Source organism: Equus asinus, chromosome 2 (assembly GCF_041296235.1).
Source record: "Equus asinus isolate D_3611 breed Donkey chromosome 2, EquAss-T2T_v2, whole genome shotgun sequence".
Taxonomy (NCBI): Eukaryota; Metazoa; Chordata; class Mammalia; order Perissodactyla; family Equidae; genus Equus; species Equus asinus.
In genome coordinates, this window is record NC_091791.1 from 124,352,110 (window position 1) to 124,366,500 (window position 14,391).

The window sequence follows — 14,391 nt, forward strand, 5'->3', positions numbered from 1 at the left end:
ATGGCAAAGACAAAAAAGACAAAGAAAGGTTGAGGAATTGTTCCAGATTAAATTGTTCCAGCCTCAAAAGAGATTTAACAACTAAATGGATCAAGAAAAGAAATAGCCAGAAGAGACATTATTGAGATAATGACAAACTGTGAATACCTACTGTGGATTATGTAATAGTATGGTATGAATGTTAAATATCCAAATTTTGATAACTGAACTGTTATCATATAAGAGAATGTCCTTGTTCTTAGGAAATATACACAAGTATTTAGGGATAAAGAAGTATGCTAGCTTCAAATAGTCTCAGATGGTTCAGGGAAAAAAGTAAATGCATATATTTATATGTGTGTGCATAGGTATATACACGCGTATGTGTGTGCAAAGGTATATACACATGTATGTGTGTATAGGTATATACGTGTATGTGTGTATATGTATATATACATATGTGTGCAGTTATACACAAAGAAAAAGAGGAGAGAATATGATAAAGGAAAACAGGCAAAATTAGCAACTGATAAATCTAGTGAAATGATATATGAGAATTCCTTGTACTTCTCTTGCAACCTTTCTTAAATTTGACATCATAGCAAAATAAAAGTTATTAAAAATAATGATAATAAAAGAAAATTTTCATGATCATCAGGTAGAGAAAAATTTCTTCATCAGGACATTAAAAGCATTAATCATAAGGGGGAAAACTGATAAAATGAACTTTATTAAAATTAAGGACAGATTCTATTAAGAAGGTATCATTAAAAGAATGAAAAAGCAAGCACAGAGAAGATATATACATAAAAGTGACAAAGGTCTTGTACCCTGTACCCAGAATACATAGAGAACTTCTTAAATCAATTAGAAAAAGAAAGACGAAGGCCATCCCAGTGGTGTAGTGGCTAAGTCTGTGCGCTCCGCGTTGGCAGCCCAGGTTTCACAGGTTCAGATCCTGGGCACAGACCTACAGTCATCCTGAGGCAGCATCCCATATACAAAATAGAGGAAGAGTGGCACAGATGTCAGCTCAGCGACAAACTTCCTCAAGCAAAAAGAGGAAGATTGGTAACAGATGCTACCTCAGGGTCAGTCTTCCTCACAAAAAAGAAAAAAGAGAGAGAATCCAATAGAAAAGTGAAACTTGAGCAAGCACTGTACAAAAGATATATAAATGACCAATTACCACATGAAAAGGTCCTCAAAATCAGTCATAAAAATTACCAGAATTTTTAAAAAATAAATGACTGTAGGAGTGACATAAGCAACATGGTGGAATGAACTGTTCCCTTTGTCTCTCCCCATTCTAACTTCAACTAAATGGACATTCATTGATCAGCAGAGGATACACACATAGCACACCAGGACACCTAAGACAACTGCACAGCTATACTTCTGAAGGTGGATGGATTACCCCTGGGGAGGTGGTGAAGACAGATGAGCACTCTCCAACCCCCAGGCAGCCCAGTACACATGTGCGACTGCTCTCCCAGCTGGAGCGCTCATAGTGGGAGCTTCCCCATCTGGTGGGAGAGTCTACAAGGCTGCACGATCCACAGGGAGCAACTCAGGCTCAGAACCACTGAGGAGGCCCCACCCACCAAGCACAAAGGCTGGTGCCATCTAGGAGCAGACGGCAGTGGAACTGGGAGCCTGGGCAAACAAGCTCCCAGCTTCCTCGAACACCCATAGTAGAGCTGCGGCCCTGAAGTGGGGAGCACAACTCGGCAAGACTATGGGAGCAGGTGGCATGAGCCCTGAGCCCCTGCATGATTGCTCTCTAGTCCAGTAGGAGAGCCTACAGTCCCACAGCAATCCCAGGGAGTGGCTCTGGCTCGGACCCAGTAGGGAGGCCCAGCCCACCAAACACAACAGCTGGTGCCACCTAGAAGCAGACAGAAGCAGAGTGGCGAGTCTGGGCAAACGAGCTCCTGGCTGTCACAAAGGCCCACAGTACCACTGTGGCTCCAGAGAGGGGGAGCATAAGTGGGCAGGACTATGGGAGCAGACAGCAGCAACCCTGAGCCCCCATGTGATTGCTTTCCCATTCTGTGGGAGACCCCATGGGGATGCTGTAATCCCAAGGAGGGGGCCCAGGATAGGAGAGGCACAGCTGACAGGGATCAGGGCATGCTCAGATTAGACAGCTCCTGCCACCCCCACCCACAGTGGTGGTAGGAGGAACCTGCGACCAGATACTATCACTGTGTGATGGCACAAAGCCATTCCATCAAACGGTATGAAGAAATATATGAATACTCCAGACCAGAAGGAAAAAGAAAAACAGCGAGAAATCAATCATAAAGGCACAGAAATCTAAAATCTATGACAGATCATTCAAAACAGCCATCATAAAAATACTCAATGAGTTACAAGAGAATACAGAAAGACAGTTTGATGAAATTGGGAACAAAATTAATCAATAGAGGGAATTCTTCAGAAAAGAGAGAGAAACTGTAAAGAAAAAGCAATCAGAAATGTTGGAGATGAAAAACACAATGGAGGAGATAAAGAAAAATCCAGAGTCCTTACATAACAGGGCTGCTACTACAGAGGATAGAATTAGATATCTAGAGGATAGGAATATAGAAATTCTCCAGATGGAGGAGGACAGAGAACTAAGACTAAAAAGAAACAAAAAAATTCTCTGAGAAATATCTGACTCAATTAGGAAATGCAACATAAGGACTACAGGTACTCAAGAGGGAGACGAGAGGGAGAAAGGAGCAGAGCACTTGTTCTCTGAATCAAATAGTAGCTGAGAACTTCCCAAACCTGGAGACAGAGCTAGAATTACATATGAATGAGGCCAATAGAACTCCTAATTACATCACTGTAAAAAGACCTTCTCCAATACATGTATCAGTAAAGCTGGCAGAAGTCCATGACAAAGGAAAAATATTAAGGGCAGCAAGGCAGAAGAAAATAACCTGCAAAGGGACCCCTACCAGGCTTTCAGTGGATTTCTCAGCAGAAACTTTATAGGCTAGGATAGAGTGGACTGATATATTCAAAATTCTGACAGACAAAAACTTTCATATCCAGTGACACTATCTGTCAGATATGATGAAGAAATAAAAACATCCCCAGATAAACAAAAGCTGAGAGACTTCATTACCATAAGACCCCTACTACAAGATTTGATTAAGAAGGCCCTCATACCTGAAAAAAAAAAAAAAAGAAGGGTTTACAAAGCTTTGAGCAAGGAAATAAATAGGCAGAGAAAATAAGAAAATTGCAACTCTCTATCAGAACAGATTATCAAGTGCTTAATTATAACTGTAAAGATAAGGGGAAGGAAAAGATCAAAAATAAATATAATCACTTCAATTAACCACAAATTGACAACACATAATGGAATAAGTTGTGACAGATTAGAAGTGGAAGAGAAAAAGGACGAAACCTGTTTAGACTAAGGGAACAAGAGGCTAACAGAGAATGAACAATCTCATCTATGAGATCTTTTACAAAAACCACATGGTAACCACTAAACAAAAAATCAGAAGAGAGACACAAATGATAAATGAAGAGAAAACTGAGACAACCATCATAGAGAGCCACCAAACTGAAGTGGCAGTCTGAAATACACCAGACCAAAAAAAAAAAGGGAAATACAAAACTGGAAACCAAGTGATAAATGGCAGCAGTAAGACCTCATATATCAATAATCAATCTAAATGTAAATGGATTGAATTCTCCATTCAAAAGGCACAGAGTGGATGGATGGATTAAAAAACAAGACCCAACAATATGCTGCCTCCAGGAAACAAATCTCAGCTCTAAAGACAGACAGTGGCTCAGAGTGAAGGGGTGGGAGATGATACTCCAAGCTAATGGCAAACAAAAGAAAGCAGGTGTTGCCATACTTCTATCAGAGAAAGTAGACTTCGAGATAAAAAAAGGCAATGAGGACAAAGAGGGGCAGTATATAATGATAAAATGGACACTCCTCCAAGAGGACGTAACACTTATAAATATATATGCACCTAACACAGGAGCACCAAAGTACATAAAGCAACTATTAACAGACCTAAAAGGACATATTAACCAAAACACAATAATAGTAGGGGAACTTAACAGCCCACTCACATCAATGGATAGATCATCCAGACAGAAAGTCAACAAGGATAGTGGAATTAAACAAAAAACTAGACCAGATGGACTTGATAGATTGATACAGAACACTCCATCCAAAAACAGCAGAATACACATTCTTCTCAAGTGCACATGGAACATTCTCAAAGACAGACCATATGTTGGGAAACAAGGGAAGCCTCAATAAATTTAAGAAGATTGAAATCAGGGGCCAGCCTGCTGGCACAGAGGTTAAGTTCACACATTCTGCTTCTCAGCAGCCCGGGGTTCACTGGTTCAGATCCCAAGTGCAGACATGGCACTGCTTGGCATGCCATGCTGTGGTAGGCGTCCCACGTATAAAGTAGAGGAAGATGGGCACGGATGTTAGCTCAGGGCCAGGCTTCCTCAGCAAAAAAGAGGACTGGCAGTAGTTAGCTCAGGGCTAATCTTCCTCAAAAAAAAAAAAAAATATGACTGCAATCATATCAAGCATCTTTTCCAACCACAATGCTATGAAACTAGAAATCAACTATAAGAAAAAAGCTGGGAAAGTGAAAAACACGTGGAGGCTAAACAACATGCTACTGAACAACCAAGGATCCGTGAAGAAATTAAAGAAGTCAAAGAACATCTGGAGACAAATGAAAATGAAAATATACCCTAACAACTCATATGGGATGCAGCAAAAGCAAACCTAAGAGGGAAATTCATAGCAAAGCAGGCCCACCCTAACAAACAAGAAAAATCTCAAATAAGCAATCTTAAATTACACCTAACAGAACTAGGAAAACAAGACCAAACAAAGCCCAAAATCAGCAGAAGGAGGGAAATAATAAAAATTAGAGCAGAAACAAATGACATTGAAACCAAAAAAACAGTAGAAAAGACCAACGAAACTAAGAGCTGGTTCTTTGAGAAGATAAACAAAATTGACAAACCCTTAGCCAGACTCACTAAGAAAAAAAAGAGAGAAGGCTCAGATAAGCAAAATTAGAAATGAAAGATGAGAAATTACAACAGATATCACAGAAATACAAAGGATTATAAAAGAATACTGTGAAAGACTATATGCCTTTCATTGGCATACATTGGACAATTGAACAATCTAGAAGCAATGGATAAATTCTTAGACTCATACAACCTCCCAAAACTGTATCATGAAGAAACAGCAAATCTGAATAGACCAGTCACTAATAAAGAGATTGAAACAGTAATCCAAAATCTCCCCCACCCCCTCAAAAAAGTCCAGGACCGGATGGCTTCTCTGGAGAATTCTACCAAACATTCAAAGAAGATTTAATACCTGTGCTTCTCAAACTACTCCAAAAAATTGAAGATGAAACACTTCCTAACACATTTTATCAGGGTAACATCACCCTGATCCCAAAGCCAGGCAAGGACAACACAAAGAAGGAACCTGTACAGGCCAATATCGCTGACGAACATAGATGCAAAAATCGTCAACAAAATATTGGCAAACCAAATACAGCAGTACATTAAAAGGATCATATACTATGATCAAGTGGGATTTAACCAGGAATGCAGGGATGGTTCAACATCTGCAAATCTATCATTGTGATACACCACATTAACAAAATGAGGAATAAAAACTACATGTTATCTCAATAGACACAGAGAAAGCATGTGACATGATCCAACAGCTATTTTGATAAAAACTCTCAATAAAATGGGTATAAAAGGAAAGCACCTCTACATAATACAGGTCATATATGACAAACCCACAGCCAACAACATACTCAATAGAGAAAAACAGAAAGCCATCCATCTGAGAACAGGAACAAGACAAGGGTGTCCACTCTCACCACTTATTCATCATAGCACTAGAGGTTTGGGCCAGAGCAATTAGGCAAGAAAAGGAAATGAAAGGTATCCAAACTGGAAAGAAGGAAGTAAAACTTGCTGTTTGCAGACAATATGATTTCATATACAGAAAACCCTAAAGAACCCATTGGAAAACTACTAGAAATAATCAACAACTACAGCACAGTGGCAGGGTACAAAATCAACTTATAAAAATCAGTTGCATTTCTACACTCTAATAATGAACTAACATAAAGAGAACTCAAGGATACAATCCCATTTACAATTACAACAAAAAGAATAAAGTATCTAGGAATAAATTTAGTCAAGGAGATGAAAGACCTATACAACGAAAATTATAAGACATTATTGAAAGAAATCTATGACAACATAATGTAATGGAAAGATATTCCATGCATGTGGACTGGAAGAATAAACATAGTTAAAATGTCCATACTACCTAAAGCAATCTACAGATTCATGCAATCCCAATCAGAATCCCAATGACATTCTTCATGGAAATAGAACAAAGAATCCTAAAATTCATATGGGGCAACAAAAGACCCCAAATAGCTAAAGCAATCCTGAAAAAAAAGAACACAGCTGGAGGCATTACAATCCCTGACTTCAAAATATACTACCAAGCTACAGTAACCAAAACAGCAAGGTATTGGTACAGAAACAGACACACAGATGAATGGAACAGAATTGAAAGCCCAGAAATAAAACCACACATCTATGGACAGCTAATCTTTGACCAAGGAGCTAAGAACAGATAATGGAGAAAGAAAAGTCTCTTGAGTAAATGGTGTTGGGAAAACTAGACAGCCATGTGTAAAAGAAAGAAAGTAGACCTTTATCTTTCACCATACACCAAAATTAACTCAAAATGGATTAAAGACTTGAATGTAAGACCTGAAACCATAACACTCCTAGAGGAACATACAGGCAGTACACTCTTTGACATCTGTCTTAGACGCACCTTTTCAAATACCATATCCACTAGGGCAAGGGAAAGAAAAGAAAAAATAAACAAATGAGACTTCATCAGACTAAAGAGCTTCTGCAAGGCAAAGGGAATCATGAACAAAACAAAAAGACAACCTACCAACTGGGAGAAAAACATTTGCAAATCCTATATCTGACAAGGGATTAATCTCCAAAATATATAAAGAACTCATACAACTCAACAACAACAAAAATGAACAACCTGATCAAAAAATGGGCAAAGGATATGAGCAGACATTTTTCCAAGGAAGATATACAGATGGCTAACAGGCACATGAAAAGATGTTCAACATCACTAATCATCATGGAAATGCAAACCAAAACTACAATGAGATATCACCTTACATCTGTTAGAATGGCTATAATTCCCAAGACAAAAAACAACAAATGTTGGAGAGGATGTGGAGAAAAGGGAACCCTCACACACTGCTGGTGGGAATGCAAACTGGTGCAGCCACTATGGAAAACAGTATGGAGATTTCTCAAAAAGTTAAAAATAGAAATACCATACAACCCAGCTATTCCACTACTGAGTATTTATCCAAAGAACATGAAATCAACAATTCAAAGAGACTTATGCATCCCTGTGTTTGCTGCAGCATTATTCACAATAGTCAAAATGTGGAAGCAACCCAAGTGCCCACCAACTGATGCATGTATAAAGAAGATGCAGTATACATATACAATGGAATACTACTCAGCCATAAAAAAGACAAAATCATCCCATTTGCAACAACATGGATGGAACTTGAGGGTATTATGCTTAGCGAAATAAGCCAGACAGAGAAAGACAAACACCACATGATTTCACTCACATGTGGAAGATAAACGCACAAAGAGAACGGTTCAGTGGTTACCAGGGGAAGGGGGCCGTGGGGTGGGCATAAGGGGTAAAAGGGCACATACATGTGGTGACTGACAAAACATAATGTACAACAGAAATTTCACAATGTTATAAACCATTATGACATCAATAATAAATAAAAATTTTAAAAATAAATGACTATACCATTAGTTGGTGAGGATTTGGGGCAATTCCTCTCATACACTGCTGACAAGAGACTAAAGTGGTACAACCACCTTGGAAATCTGGCATTATCTACCAATGCACAACCTGACCTCTGTCTACCTCTCTAGCCTCCTCTTTCATTACTCTTCTCCTTGTTTGCCATGCTCCAACCCCAATGACTTTCATTCATTGCCCATAGGCACCAAGCTCCTTCCTAATTCGGGGCATTTATACAGAATTCTTTCTTCTATCTGGAATGCTCCACCCCTCTACCACGTACATTTATTGGTTTCTCCCCAATATTCATTCCCTACAGCTTCTTTTCCAAATAGCTCAATTTTTTCTGGGGTCCTATGTGGTTCCAGACAAGCAGATTTCATACAGAACCCAAGGCAACACATGAATTGCCTCAACCAGTCAGCATATTCCACTCCTCTGACCACAACACAGTGATTTGGGGGGAGCATGTAACCTAAGGTGATCAATACAGAGTGGACTTCAGATCTTTTCCTGAAATGTTAGGGAAAAGATTCTTTCCTACTGGCCATATATGAGGGAATATACAGTTCTGAAAACTACTGCTAACCAACTAGGGACTATAAAGCAAGCCATAAGATAATGGCAACAGAACAGAAGGCAGAGTCAAGGGAAGAAAAGGAACCAAATCCTTGGTGACATCGCTGAACCAGTGGATCAAGTTTTGTCTGAAGCCAACTCCACTTGCTAGAGAAACATCCTTAAGACAGTGTTCCTCTTAGCCCAGCTGAAGCCTAATGATCTTTCAAGTCCCAACTTAAAAATACCTTTCTCAGAATGGGGTATCCTCAATCCCTAGACTGGGCCAGGATCCCTTTTACATACTTTAAACAAATCATACTCCTTTATAGCACATATCACAATTACATTTTAAATTATATAATCTATGTGTTTAACATCTGTCTTTCTCATTAGACTGTAAGTTTCTGGAGGACTGGGTTTTGTTCATCACTCTATTCCCACTGCCTAGCACAGTGCCCAGCACATAAATAAATACATCATGAATGATGAATACTTGACATGATAAAGAAATTACAAACAAATGATTGGCATGATAAATATATCATGAATAAATGAACACCATTAAGAAATGAGGTTTCAACATAAATCCATAACAGAAATTCGCCCTGCTAAGCATAAATTCTTTTCGGCTTTACTGTTTTGGATGAAGATCTCTGAATCACACTTCCCTGACTTTTTTTTTTTTTAAGATTGGCACCTGAGACTGGAAAGCCACATGTAAAAGAATGAAAATTGACCATTCTTTTTCACCATTCACAAAAATAAACTCAAAATGGATCAAAGACCTAAAGTTGAGACCTGAGACCATAAGGTTTCTAGAAGAAAATGCAGGCAGTACACTCTTTGACATCAGTATTAAAAGGACCTTTTCGGACACCATGTCTTCTCAGACAAGGGAAACAACAGAAAGAATAAACAAATGGGACTTCATCAGACTAAAGAACTTCTTCAAGGCAAATGAAAATAGGATTGAAACAAAAAACCAACCCACTAACTGGGAAAAAATATTTGCAAGTCATATATCTGACAAAGGCTTAATATCCATAATATATAAAGAACTCTCACAACTCAGCAACAAAAAATCAAACAACCCAATCAAAAAATGGACTGGAGACATGAAGAGACATTTCTCCAAAGAAGTTATACGGATGGCCAATAGGCACATGAAAAGATGTTCATCATCGTTGATCATCAGGGAAATGCAAATCAAAACTACACTAGGATATCACCTTAGACCCATTAGAATAACAAAAATATCTAAAACTAATAGTAACAAATGTTGGAGAGGTTGTGGAGAAAAAGGAACCCTCATACACTGCTGGTGGGAATGCAAACTGATGCAGCCACTATGGAAAACAGTATGGAGATTCCTCAAAAAATTAAAAATAGAACTACCATACGATCCAGCCATTCCACTACTGGGTATCTATCCAAAGAACTTGAAGTCAGCAATTCCAAAAGTCCTATGCACCCCAATGTTCATTGCAGCATTATTTACAATAGCCAAGACATGGAAGCAACCTAAGTGCCCATCAACAGATGATGGATAAAGAAGATGTGGTATATATATACAATGGAATACCACTCAGCTGTAAAACAGAACAAAATCATTCCATTTGCAATAACATGGATGGACCTTGAGGGAATTATGTTAAGTGAAATAAGCCAGTTAGAGAAGGATAATCTCTGTATGACTCCACTCACATGAAGAATTTAAAAATGTGGACAAAGAAAACAGATCAGTGGCTACCAGGGGAAAGGTGGGGTGGGTAGTGGGCACAAAGGGTGAAGTGGTGCACCTCCAACATGAATGACAAACATTAATGTACAACTGAAATTTCACAAGATTGTAACCTATCATTAACTAAATTAAAAAAAAAATAGATTGGCACCTGAGCTAACAACTGTTGCCAATCTTTTTTTTTTTTCCCCCTGCTTTATCTCCCCAAATCCGCCCAGTACATAGTTGTATATCTTAGTTGCAGGCCCTTCTAGTTGTGGCATGTGGGACACCACCTCAACGTGGCCTGATGAGAGGTGCCATGTCCGTGCCCAGGATCCAAACCAGCAAAACCCTGGGCTGCCGCAGCAGAGCGCACAAACTTAACCAGTTGGCCACGGGGCTAGCCCCCTTCCCTGACTTTTAAAATAGAGGCTACTTTGGGGCTGGCCCGGTGGCGCAGCAGTTAAGTTCGCATGTTCCGCTTCTCAGTGGCCCAGGGTTCGCCGGTTCTGATCCCAGTTGTCGACATGGCACCGCTTGGCAAAAGCCATGCTGTGGTAGGCATCCCATGTATAAAGTAGAGGAAGATGGGCATGGATGTTAGCTCAGGGCCACTCTTCCTCAGCAAAAAAAAAAGAGGCAGATTGGCAGTAGTTAGCTCAAGGCTAATCTTCCTCAAAAAATAAAATAAAATAAAATAAGAGGCTACTGAAGCAACTTCCTCTTGGTAATTTCAGGTCATCACTATGAACACCAATTTTTGTATGATATTTTGTAATATAATTATGCCCTCAGAGCTATAGAAGTGCAGGGGATGGCTGTCATAAAATAAATGGGCCCAGACTAAAGTGTTTTTAGAATTTTTAAGCTCTTTACTTCCTGATGATTAGGCAGAATACAAAAGCTTAATTCTTAATTATTTTCCCTTCTCCATCAAGCTATCAGCTATCAGTACTTATATGTTAGAATTATAGGAAATGTACTATTATGATTCTGAATAAGGAATTCAAGAATTCTACAAGTATAGTGAATATACTTTCAGCGTGTGGATTATCTATTGTGGATGATCATATGCATTTTTCACTTACTTTCAGGTTTTTGGCCACATTCCTTATAGAGTCACAAGTGGCAGATTAGCAGTGGTTTACTATACCTTGCCCATTAGAGCTGTTTAAAAGTAACACAGATCAAAAGGAAACACTATGCAGCTGTAAAAAGGAATGAGTATCTCTAATGCTCTAAAATATACAGACGTTCCCTGACTTAACAATGGTTCAACTAACGATTTTTTGACTTTACGATGGTGTAAAAGCTATATGCATTCAGTAGAAACCATACTTAGAATTTTGATCTTTTCCCCAGACTAGCAATATGCAGTATGATATAGTCATGCATCACATAACAACGTTTTGGTCAACGTTGGACCACATATACAATGGTGGCCTCCTAAGATTAGTACCATATAGCCTAGATGTGTAGTAGGCTATACCATCTGGGTTTGTTTAAATACACTCTATGATGTTCACAGAATGAAGAAGTTAACTAACAACACACTTCTCAGAACGTAGCACTGCCATTAAGTGACACATGACTGTATTCTTTCATGATGCTGGGCAGTCACACAATCACAAGGGTAAATAACTGACACAACCATTCTATACCCATACAATCATTCTGTTTTTCACTTTCAGTACAGTATTCAGTAAATTATATGACAGACTCAACTTATAAAATAGGTTTTGTGTTAAATGATTTTGTCCAACTATAGGCTAATGTAAATGTTCTAAGCATGTTTAAGGTACGGTAAGCTAAGCTATGATGTTCAGTAGGTTAGATGCATTAAGTGCATTTTCCACTCACAACAGTTTCAACTTACAATGGGTTATCAGGACATGACCCCATCATAAGTCAAGGAAGATCTATATTGCTAAGTGGAAAAAAAAATAAGGTATTAGAATAAAGTAGTCCCTGTTTATCTGTGGGGGATATGTTCCAAGACACCCAGTGGATGCCTAAAACTGCAGATAGTACAGAACACTAATTTACTATATTTTTTTCCTACACATACATATTTGAGGTGCAATAGCAAAACTAGCACAAGTTTCTGTTTCCTCCTTACAATTTCACAGATAGGAGATTCATTCTTACCACACATCTTAGCAAACAGCATACAATTTTCTTTTTTCTTTCCTTATTAAGTCGAGAACTTTCACCTTTTCACTTAAAAGAAGCACTTTATGGCTTCTCTCTGGTATATCCAAATTGCCAGCATCACCACTCTTGAGCTTTGGGGTCATTACTAAGTAAAATAAGGATTTCTTGAACACAAGCAATGTGATACTGTGACAGTCAATTTGATAACCAAGATGGCTACTAAGTGACTAATGGGTGGGTAGTGTATACAGTGTGGATATGCTGGACAAAAGGATGATTCATGTCCTGGGTGGAAGACAGCGGGACAACTTGAGACTTCATCACGCTACTGAGAATGGTGTGCAATTTAAAACTTATGAATTGTTTATTTCTGGAATTTTCTATTTAATATTTTTGAACTGTGGTTGACTGTAGGTAACTAACACTACAGATAATGGAGGACTACTGTATGATATCTCTGTATTCAAGAAAGAGAGAGCAGGGGACCAGCCCCGTGGCCAAGTGATTAAGTTCGCGTGCTCTGCTGAGGCGGCCCAGAGTTTCGCCAGTTCAGATCCTGGGCACCAACACGGCACTGCTTATTAGGCCATGCTGAGGCGGTGTCCCACATGCCACAACTAGAAGGACAAAAAAGAGAAGAAGATTGGCAACAGGTGTCAGCTCAGGTGCCAATCTAAGAAAGAAAAAAAAAAGCCTCTGGTTTGGGTTAAAAGAGACCTTGACTCAATGAGATGTAAAATGAGCCTAGAGACTTCAAGTATCTTAAAAAAATGAAAAAGGAAAAAGAAAGAGAGAACAATAAACATATATACATAATATACATACATACACATAGATCTTATTTGCTTCTTTTTGAAAATATAAGCAACAAAGGATAAACGAAAAACTAGTAAAAAGGATTACCCACCACACCCATTAGGATGGCTATCAAAAAAACAAAAAATAAGTTTTGGTGAGGAAGTGGACAAATTGGAACCCTTGTGCAGTACTGGTAGGAATGTAAAATGGTATAGCCACTACCTAAAACAGTAAGGGGGGGTGCAAGTCTTCAAAAAATTAAAAACACAATTACCACACAATCCAGCAATTCCACTTCAGGGCATATATCCAAAAGAACTGAAAGCAGCGTCTTGAAAAGATACTTGTATACCCATGTTCACAGCAGCATTATTCACAATACTTAAAACATGGAAGCAGCTCTGCCCACCAACAAATGAATGGATAAGCAAAATGTGGTATATACATACAATGGAATATTATTCAGTCTTAAAAGTGAAATTCTGACATATGCTAAAACTAGGATGAATCTTGAGGACATCATGCTAAGTGAAATAAGCCAGTCACAAAAAGACAAATAGTGTATGATTCCATTTAGATGAGGTACCTAGAGTAGTCAAAATGAGAGAGAAGGAAAGTAGAATGCTAGGAACTGAGGGAAGGGGGAATAGGGAGTTCAATGGGTATAGTTTCAGTTTTGCAAGATGAAGAGAGTTCTGGAGATGATGGTGGTGATGGTTGCACAGTAATATGAATGTATTTGATACCACTGAACCATATACTTAAAAATGGTTAAGATAGGGGCTGGCCCCATGGCCTAGTGGTTAAGTTCAGCATGCCCTGCTTCAGTGGCTCAGGTTTGGTTCCCAGGCATGGACCTACACCACTCATCAGCAGCCATGCTGTGGCAGTGATCCACATACAAAAAACTGGCACAGATGTTAGCTCAAGATGAGTCTTCCTCAGCAAAAAAAAAAAAGGTTAAGATGATAAAGTCTATGTGTGCTTTACCACAATAAAAAAAATGGAAAAGAATTTTTCCAAGAGAAGAGGAAAAAAAGAGATGAATGTTAGACTTCTCTAAATGAATACTGTTTTATAGTTTGAATTTTTAACCATGTAAATGATGTATATAATATTAAAATTAGGTTAAATCAAAAAGAAATATCAAAAAATTGAAAAGCTGAGGACACTGGAATAATTTTTTTTCAAGATACTAAGAGAAAAATCTGTCAACCTAGACTTCTATACTTAGTAAGACCATCTTCTAAAAAATACCCTA

At 38.6% G+C, this 14,391-nt stretch overlaps 1 protein-coding gene across 34 annotated transcripts in view; it reads right to left on the minus strand.

Annotated features, from left to right (window-relative positions):
* SCAPER (S-phase cyclin A associated protein in the ER) overlaps positions 1-14,391 on the minus strand; it is a 490,115-nt gene that overhangs the window by 464,551 nt on the left and 11,173 nt on the right. The gene's annotated exons all lie outside the window — the stretch shown is intronic.